We start from the raw sequence: 10,955 nt of genomic DNA, 5'->3' as shown, positions 1-10,955 counted from the left end.
GGGAAATTTCACCACTATTTGTTCTTTTCTTGGTTTTGACTAGCAAGAAGGTCTCGATGTATGAAATTATTTGCATCTAAAGCTCCTTCAATGTTAATGGAAATAGTTTAAAGTGGGAAATGGGCATTGAATTTTATATTGTTTAGGGGTTAGTCAAGCTCTATGTCCACAAGACAAGTTAACAACAATAGTTGAAAGTGGAGAGTGGGCATTCATGATTTCTATATCACTTTAGTCAAGCTCTATGTCCACAAGACAAGGAGTGTGAACATGGTTCCTTTTGCATTCAATTTAAACATCTTAGGTCTACACCACTCAGGCTTTTGATTTATGTGGATGGCTATAAGTCCTCCCAACAAATGTTTCCTCACAAGGGGATGCTAGAAGGAAGGTCTTGGAGGGGTCCCCAATTCATTAGCATAATGGATAAGCTTGAGCCTTTCATTTGTGGGTGTGACCTTTTCTATTCATAACACATACATTGGTGCTTTTGATTCATGAGTCTTTCCTACCAATGACTTCTATATTGTCCTTTGTTAGTGGTTGATGGTTTACTATGTATGATACTCTTTGTCCTTAAGGGTCAAGATTGAAAATGTACATGTTAAGAAAAATTGCCATGAACCTACTTTGGTGAAGACCACCTGACCCCTCCTCCTTATCCTCTAGCTCACCCTCATCCTCCTCGCACCTAGTGACCCCTTCAAATGGATGAATCCAATGATGATGTGCCTCATTGAAAATCTTAATCCATTTTGTTGCTCCAACTTCAACACTGAGGTAATTAGAGTACGAATATGCAGAGTCTAAAAGAATGAAATAGGGCTGAGACGATCATTTTTGTACTTCTTTTCATCAACATAATCTAGTTTTGGACAAACATGGTGGTTGTAAAAGTTGAAATAATACTTTTGTAGGTCACAATGGTGTGTAGTTAAGAGGTAAAACCACTATGTGAGCACTAATCCCCCAAAAATAGTTGTCCATCTCAGGGTGGAGGGCCAGGGCATAAGGGCACATTAACTTTTATATCACTTTATTGTTAGTCGAGATCCATATCCACAACACAATAAGCTACTCAATTTCAAAATGAGTCTTGAGGTGGGTCCTTTACATATTTCATAACATGTACAACCATCCAAACTTTTGATATATGGATGTAGCCAAAAGTCTTCTGACTTTTCATTCTCCATAGTAGTTTTTTAAGTTTTTGTTGGGGAGGGAACATTTTAAGAGGGGGTGCCGATTATTTATGGCTACATTTTCACTTTATTGGTCTCTCATTCCCATAAATCCTCTATGTCTTTCGCATAATATATAAACTTGAGCCTTTCTTTCATGGGTGTGACCATTTCTTTGCACAATGTATATGTTAATATGTTGGCATTTTGCATTGTAGAGTCTAGGCTACCAATGACTTATAGTTTCTCCATTGGTAGTGATTGGTGGTTTTCTTTATATGGCATTTAAGGGCAAAGATTTGAAAAGCTTAAAAATGTCACAGAGAAATTTCCATGAACCACTTGAAACATTTAATGAAATATATGGCTCCCTCTTTTTACATGACAACCATGAAATAAAATACAGCTAATCAATCTTGAAATTTTCATATTATCTAATTCAAATCTATGGCATAAAATTTCCCACTTGCAAGCATTTTTACCGTATTCTTTCTGACAAATACTTCCCATTTGATGCATTATGTAGAAAAGATGTGACAATCACATGTGTTCAACAAAAGAACATTGTTTAATCACATGTATTTAATAGGAATATATTATTAAAGGCTATCATACTAATCATTTTGAAAAAAAAGCTACAAAGTTGTGCATCCATGCATGCATTCGTATATGAATGCACGTGTGTGTGTGTGTGCACATGCATGCATGTGTGTGTGTGCATACATGCGTGCACATGTACATGTGCGTGTCCGTGCATGCAATGTGTGTGTGTGTGTGTGTGTGTGTGTGTGTGTGTGTGTGTGTGTGAGAGAGAGAGAGAGAGAGAGAGAGAGAGAGAGAGAGAGAGCATGGCCAACATATAGTATACATACATTAGAAATAGATGGACGTGGAGACATGACTTGTCTTTGGAGAGTCCCAAATTCGTGAGATTTTCCACTTTTCCTAATATGGTCTTATAAGCATTATCTTTTTGGGTAGTAGATCCTTGATGATTATCTATAGTTCCTCTAAATTGGCAATGAATCCTGGTTCAGTAGGTTTTCCAAATATCTCATGTTCACAGGTGAGTAGGTTAAGAGCATCAGACATGTTGGGTCTTAATGCATGTGATGCTTGGGTACACAAAAGTGCAACCTACAACACTCTCAAAACATCTTGGACAACAATGTCTTAGCCTTGGATCTAGTGTTTCTATTTGTCATTGCTGCTGGTATAATGTCCATACATGAAAAACATTATCACATTATCATAAATGATAGTTGCCTTTTATAAGAATCACAAGCACTAGTGAAATTATTTATAACTATGCTCAAATTGACATAGAAATGCCGAACTCATTGTAGTAGATGTCGTTCCTATATATGGAGCCCTGATTCTATATTTCTCCTTCCAGTTAAGATCTCAAGAGTGAGTATCCCATAACTAAACACGCCAGCTTTCTTTGTTAATTGCCCATGTAGAGCATATTCAGGAGCAAGATATCCTCTGCAAAAGTTGTCATTGTACCTACTTACTAATTCAAATTGAGGAAAAGAAACAACTAAAATTTATATTGTTAAAGTTACATATCTAGCAACATGCACTAGTGATCTTAAGTTAGGATTTGCAACATTTGTTGATTGACAAATATTTGAGTGGAAAAACCATGGGAATTTACATGGATATTTTTATCATGTTTCTAATCACAAAAGCATAGTTCCATTCTAAACTCATGATGAACTTAGGATAGGAATGACCACCTTCCTTATTATCTTCATAAATCTAGAGACCACATGTGGACTCTACTAGGTGCATGGTTTTAAGGAGTAATGAAAGTGGAGGAGTGGAGGTGGATGCTTCTTCCACCCCTCACAAAATGGCAAGATGGAAACCATATTATGTCTGAGGGGAAGACATAAGCTCCCCACTTTCACGATTGGCAACGTTTAAGGAGAAGTCCCACCTCAATTTTGCATAAGCAAGGTTGATGCGGGGAGCATTGGAGAGCTTTTCCATTGAATAAATCACTGATGGAGTAGGGAATTTGTGGCTAGTATTGGGTGGAAACCAATGAAACTGGAGATTGATTCGCAGGTCGGGAGCCGATTTCATCAGTTTTTGGCTAGTTGTTGACCCTGATGAATGGGTGGCAAACGTCAGACAGGGTAAGAGCAAGTTGTCAAGGTGGTGTTTTCGTGCTGGTCAGTTTGGTCACTGTTAATGTTAGTCTGGTCAATCTGGTCAATGTTAGTCCAAAGGAGTAGACTAGTCACTAGGCGGTCAGTATGTACAATTAGCCGGTCCATGGGTTAGTATCCATTTACCATTATAACGCCCCATACATCGTGTCCAAACCTCTAGAGGCCAACAATGCTAACGTCGTAAAAGGCCCTTCCGGACGCGACGGTGAGATTTGTCAAAACCGTGTGCAGGTTCTCGCTCAAGACGCTGCCATCGCTGAAATTAGCAGGAAGGCAGTCGTAAGCTCTTATATTAGTCTGTCCTTCAACACTGCTGGGGTGTAGGACAGCTGAGAATCCACCGCTGCTGCTGTTTGCCTTGGCATACATCGAGAAGAAAATGCAAACAGCAGTAAAGCAAGCCAGACATTGCAGCTTGGGGCGAAATTTGGTCTTGCTAGGAGGAAACAATGAGGCGTGAGTCATAAATGTTGAGGAGATAGTTAGAGGCGGGACGAAAGGCATTTCTCAGCGCATGAGACAAAGCTGCGAGAAGGTCTTGTGCAACCAGGTTTATATGCCAAGACGTTTTGTTAAGTCCTGTGGCAAAGTTGAAGGTAGAGAACTGTCGAATCTTATAGAAAGAAATCAAGTAGTCCTCATACCGAAAATGAGGAGTTCACACGAAGCAGGAAGACCTTCGAGTACGTGACATCGATAGACGACGCTTCAATTGCGTCTACATTTCTGTCGCTTCTCTTTCCGAGGCGATGCGACGTCAATTCTTTGGAAATTTCGACCCCCGGGTCCGCGCGTGCTTCCTTTGAACTGTCGAATCTTATAGAAAGAAATCAAGTAGTCCTCATACCGAAAATGAGGAGTTCACACGAAGCAGGAAGACCTTCGAGTACGTGACATCGATAGACGACGCTTCAATTGCGTCTACATTTCTGTCGCTTCTCTTTCCGAGGCGATGCGACGTCAATTCTTTGGAAATTTCGACCCCCGGGTCCGCGCGTGCTTCCTTTGAATTCAGTCATCGCTGGGCAGCCTGAGGGTCCTGCCCTGCAGTGAACGTCAATGACAGAGGTGGAAGAGCATTCTCCACCGTCCTTTGAATTCATTCATCGTTGGGCAGCCTGAAGGTCCTGCAGTGAACGTCAAGGCCAGGGTAAACTTATGTGCCTCGCGCTGTACGTCACTTGGCATTTCGTGCCTCTGGTCCCGCGAGCTGTTGATTAGCCCTCAGCCCCGAGTGCTCTGCGAACTCATTTGCCAGAACTGGTATACCAGAACTTCTCTGCTGGAACTGTTCTCTACCGCGTCTCTGCGGCACTTGACCCTCTATTGCCTACGGGTCTGCCTCTGCCGCGTCTAATGGATCTACGCCTCTATTGTTTGGGCCTCTGCCTTTGCCACGTCTGCACTTGCATATAATAGACTTATTAGACACTCGCTCACGCGTTTGATGAGGCGCAATTGTGCGCGATGACATGGTGACTCGCGCAGTCGTTAGATGGAAGGCGCACAATGATGACATGGCAACTTGCGTCTCCAAGTCTACCACTGCCGCTAGTAAAAGACAGTCACTACGTCGAAAAGATGAAGTCACCCATATCAGCCGCTCGCCCCGGAAAGGGAGCCCTTTCCCTCCAACCTTCACTCCATGCCATGTAATAAAATGCAAGGAAAAAAAATCATGCATATCTTTGCTAAAGTGAACATTCCAACAAGTAGAGACCATCAAGGGGCAATTTGCAAAGAGGAGTTTTGACAGACGATTAACTAGATTGCGTTTTTTGCCTTCCTGTTGCCCCCCACTCCTTTCCAGGACGAAACCATTGATTGGAAAAGTGGCTACCATCCAGAAGCAACAGGAGAGCTTATGAGTGTCATGATACTAATGGTTGAATAAAATTCAATATAAAGCTACAAGCTAATAGAAGAAACCACATGTCATGATTGTAATAGCCGAATATAATCTCAAAGCATGTAAAAAGCTAATTTAACGAACAACAAACAAAAACCATATAGAAAGCATTTTCTTTAAATCACATGTCACTTTATAAAATCAAAAGCATTAGCCTAATCCACAAGCCTACACACTTTAGCAACGTTCAAGCTTTCTACAATGACGCAAGAGCAAGAACGGTAGTGGATTGTACCAAGAATGATAGAACACCCCTATTTAAGCTTATAAGGATACCACCAAAAGTCTAATATATCGCCCCCTTTCCTTAAATGTAGGATCCATATAGGATGATAGAACACCCCTATTTAAGCTTATAAGGATACCACCAAAAGTCTAATATATCGCCCCCTTTCCTTAAATGTAGGATCCATGTAGGATGATAGAACACCCCTACTTAAGCTTATAAGGATACCACCAAAAGTCTAATATATCGCCCCCTTTGCTTAGATCTATGTTCTTTCTCAAGAAGTTGGGATTAGACCATAAGCTATTTAGATTACATCCATTGATATAGATTAGCCCATCTCCAAACATTTTCTAATAGGCTAATATATTCCCTTTGTCAATCCTAAAACTAGCCATAGTTTAGTCTTAGTTCTTGCATATTGTTAGTACCTAATTGATTATAACTCATCAAATGTATGTGTGTGTGTGTTCTTTTTAGATTGAAGGTCAAAATTAGTAGTGTCCTACAACCCCCATCCGATCATCCCCTCTATCCCCCCAAGATGGCATGGTCCCCTTAAGTTTAATATTGAGAAACAATAAAAAGGCCCCCCACCTCTAATGTGTATTTTTATGCCTCATCTCAAAAGAACCCCCTATTGTATACTCACATGATATCATAAGTTGTCCCTTGTGAATCCCATAGGATAGTGGCTCACATACTAGGGGACAATACCTAAAAGGACATTTTGCTCTAGTACTTGTCATCACTATTAAAAATCATTGCTATTAATCCTGGTTCTACTTTTCTTAATGATGCATTAAATTTTGGCAAGACAAACCCTTACCCTAGCATTTATTTATGGCTGATCTAGTCATCAAAGGGTGAACTACTAGCAAAATCTATGTATCATGTGCATTCGAGGGTTATTTTAAAAACCTATCAACTAAAATTTTCCCCACAATAAAACCACCCCTCTTTATTTATAAACTAATGGAATTTTTTGTAAAGTGTAATTAAAAAACATAATATGTTAATTTTTTTCCAAAAGTTGAATTAAAATATCCCTCCTTTTCTATGCACATGGTATACTAAAATTTTGTGAGTTAAAACCCTCGAGTGCACTTCATACTAGCTCCAATTTTGGACTATATACGCTAATCAAAATTGTACTGCAACATCGTGCTTGTCCTTACACACACACACACACACACACTAGTTTGTCGAACACCATGGCAAGACATAGAATATTAAGTTTTGAGGTCACTCTTAGATTAATGGTGACAAAAAAAGCATTGGATCAAGCAAGGACAATAAAAAGGGGTTATGGCTATGGCTAAGGCTATGACAATGACAAAGATGAGCATAATTTGAATTTTAGAATAGAGCACATATAATGCTTTCAATATTGACATTCTCTAACGTTATATTATTTATATATTTTTAGAAAATTAGTGCACATAAAATTTAACACTATATATCTCATGACCTATAACACAGTAGAGCACATTTATTTTTTGAGATGTTAACATTATATATATTTAGACATTGGACGAAAACTTTACTTTCAAGATCACTAATTTGATATGCTCTTAAGTGCTTATAGCTTTTCAATTGTTCTTCATATTTCTTAGTTTGCTTTCCTATTTTCTTTGCTTCAATTGCAACCTAATCATTGCTCAAATAGGATCTATGCAATTTTTTGAAGATCTTTGATATTCTCTCATACTTTTAACATGGGCTATGTTTGGTTATTGTTATTTTCATTCATCATAGACATAGGGCTTGAGCAAATTCTTGATACACAATATCTTCCTAGTGCCATTATTGAAGCCAAGGATTTTCAAAGGATTTAAATCTTTGGATTTAAAATGGTTATTTTAATTGATTAAATCAAATTTCAAAAATCAAAATCGTTAAAAAAATCGCTTAATCAAGGATTTTTTTCCCTTGGTGATTGGTGGATTGGTCAATTCTTACAAAAATATGGTTTTCTTACTACCATGTGATATATAAATTGTGTATATGGTATACCATGCAAAAACATTAGAGATTAAGTGGTATATTCTTGGTCAACTAACTACCATATTTTGTAAATAAAAGTAGGTGTTTCTAATGATCTAAATCATTCAAATCGAATTTTATTGATTTCAAACGTATTTTTTGGAATAGAAAACGTTTTTAAAAAAATCCTTGATTGAATTTCGTGAAAAATAACCTCTTTGTACATCATTGATGTATATAAAAATTAAGATTTTATGTGATAATCAAAAAGGTTATGAACAAAAGTGTTATTTCGTTAATTTTTTCAATGTTCCAAAGGTTATAATCATTAATCTTAGAAAATTTTAGGAAACATATTACATGGATAGACATGATGAATGAAAGAAAAGGAGATGCTAAACTTTACACAACTTACACACACACACACAAAAAAACTCGAGGGGTGCACTACTAAGAAACCCTACATATCATGTGCATTCATTTAAAATTCTCCAACCCTCTTTACTTATGAACTAAGTGAATGTTTTCTAAAGTTGAATTAAAAAACCCCTCCTAATATTGTAATCCTATTAATTTTTTTTAAAAAGTTGAATTAAAATACCCCTCCTTTTGAATGCACGTGGTACACTAAAATTTTCTGAGGTGAATCTCCTAAGACAAAAGCACACACACATATCAACTTAAACTATTGCACACTCTCTTTCATCTATTTGGATATGGTGAATTTTTTTCCATCTGGATATGGCGAATAGAACTCAAATAGATGTTATGTCTTAGCATGTGAACTAGGCGACATGCTTTTTGTGTTGTTTAGCATATAGAGAATAGCATATGCAAGCATAATGAAACCATATTCATCCTTTTTTAATTTTAAAATAGTGGTCCAAACATTCTAGCATGATTAGTTTGAATTACCACTCCTTTCATCATGTGAATCAGTATGTTATTGCTTTTGAGTCATTGTTTTGTTGGTTCTCTCTCCATCACATCATGTCTTAGTTGCTCTCATCTTGACTGCTCTTCTACCCTTTTTGAATCTCTGTAGCTTTTTCTTTCTCAGCTTGCCTTCCATCACTCATGTCTTAGCTTCTCTTACCTCTGCTGCTCTTCCACCTATCATTGGTCCCTCAGTTGCTCACATCTCAGTTGAATCTCTCTAGCTTTCCTATTATTTATATTTATTTTATAACATTTGCCCTCGTCTTCCCAATAATGGTCAGTTTGAGCAACTAATTTGTCAAATGTTTTGTGATGGTGTTTCTTTTTGAAATAAGTCCATGTCCCACAGTGCCACCCCGAGCTCTCTCCATCACATCATGTCTTAGTTGCTCTCATCTTGACTGCTCTTCTACCCTTTTTGAATCTCTGTAGCTTTTTCTTTCTCAGCTTGCCTTCCATCACTCATGTCTTAGCTTCTCTTACCTCTGCTGCTCTTCCACCTATCATTGGTCCCTCAGTTGCTCACATCTCAGTTGAATCTCTCTAGCTTTCCTATTATTTATATTTATTTTATAACATTTGCCCTCGTCTTCCCAATAATGGTCAGTTTGAGCAACTAATTTGTCAAATGTTTTGTGATGGTGTTTCTTTTTGAAATAAGTCCATGTCCCACAGTGCCACCCCGAGCTCTCGAGTCGGGATGCGTGGCACCCCCGAGCACCCGCGTGGTACCCTGAATGCTGTCGTGCCCCTCGCCACGCCCCCATGCACCCATGCCTCCAACCCGATGCTGTCGCATCCCCGACCACGCCCTGCGCACCCACGCGGGATGCGTGGCACCCTCAAGCACCCGCATCGCGCCTCGAATGCTATTGTGCCCCCGACCACACCCCGCGTCTCCAACCCGATGCTGTCGCACCCTCGATGCCCCCCCGTGCACCCACGCCTCCAACCCGACGCCGTCGCGCCCCCGTCCCACGGTGGCGCCCCAGGCTCCCGGGTCGGGTCGGGACGTATCCAAGATGCTACAAATGAGAATGCCAAGTAGAAGGTGCACATAGATATATTAAAGAAACTAAATTCATGCATTATGAGTTGCTTGCAATTTGGCTCTATCTGACAAGCTTTTTCTAGGCAATTTCCTAGGTACTGTTGCTACATAGCAAAAGGAGTGGGAAGATCATGAAGATCTTTTATCAGAGACTTGGGAAGATTGAGTAGACTATCTATTGGAGATGCTGAAGGTGAGGGGAAGTAGCATAGGCTCTAAAAAATCACCAAAGAAGGGAAACCCTCAAAAGTCACTAGAGGGGACCTTCAAAGAAATCAATTCAAGATGAAGTTGCCAAAGAAGATGCCTCACTAAAGAAGACACCACAGAGGTCGCCTAGGAGGGCATCTATAAATGCTAGTGGAGATGTTAAAGAAGATTATGTATTTGATAAAGATGATGAGAATGAAGTTCCACTATCATCTTTTATGCTTCCAAAAAGAAAAAGGGTCTACCTAGATGTGACACGAGGTGTGATCAAGAAGAAAAACAGAGGCTTGTAACAAACTGTATATGAGTTACTGATTTATCCGTATTATAACACAATTCAAAAAATATAATTTTAGTCTCTCTATTTCTCCAAATCTTTCTTTTCTAGTCTTTTATGTTGTTTGTACAGAGAAGTAGTTGTTATGCTGAATGAAAACCTTAGTTGTCTACTTAGTTGCATGTTTTTCTTTTAATGTAGTAGATTGGGTAAAATTCAATGACAATGTAGTAGAGGAGCCAAAGTAAATGGCACATGCAAATGTATAGCCTATAGAAAAGGTAGAAAATAAAGAGGAAGGAAAATAAAAATAAAAAATCCAAATAAGAAAAAGGAAAAAAGGAAAAATGCAAAGAATAAAAGAATAGAAAGGAAAAATGCAATCTACTAATTCACTACAAGGCATAGGCCCTTTTTCGACCAAAATACCGACGCTTTTTACATTAAATTTTTTTAACGGATGCAAACGTCGTCATTAAAGTTGTTAAAAGCGTTGGAAAAGAACGGTCGCTATAAAGCGTTGCTATATAGCAATGTTAATAAACGTCGCCATATAGCGACACTGGTAAATGTCGTTGTGTAGCAACGATTAACAAAACTTAAAAAAAGCATTAGTGGGGCTAAACAGGGCCATAGAAAGCCCTGTTTTGCCCCACTAATGTTTTTTTTTTGTAATTACAAAAAAAAGTTTTTTATTACAAAATTTCCCTTGCGAAAAGGGTGATACAAAATTGCTCAAATGAAATGATGGAGCAACAAAAGCATATACATGTCGAACATATACAACACTGTTTGTTACAAAATTACCCTTTCAAAAAGGGTGATACAAAATCACTCAAACGAGCGGATATACAAAATGACATACATGGCAAAGTATATGCAAACTGCTACTACCACTACTACTACTACTACCACTACTACATCGTCCTCGTCATCCTCGTCCTCGTCCTCGTCCTCGTCTTGTTGGCCTGATCCTTGGTCCTCATGAGCTGT

Source organism: Dipteris shenzhenensis, chromosome 4 (genome assembly GCF_047967505.1).
Source record: "Dipteris shenzhenensis isolate YYH24624 ecotype China chromosome 4, Dip_SZ_1.0, whole genome shotgun sequence".
NCBI classification, from domain to species: domain Eukaryota; kingdom Viridiplantae; phylum Streptophyta; class Polypodiopsida; order Gleicheniales; family Dipteridaceae; genus Dipteris; species Dipteris shenzhenensis.
Note: the sequence above shows the minus strand (reverse complement) of the source record.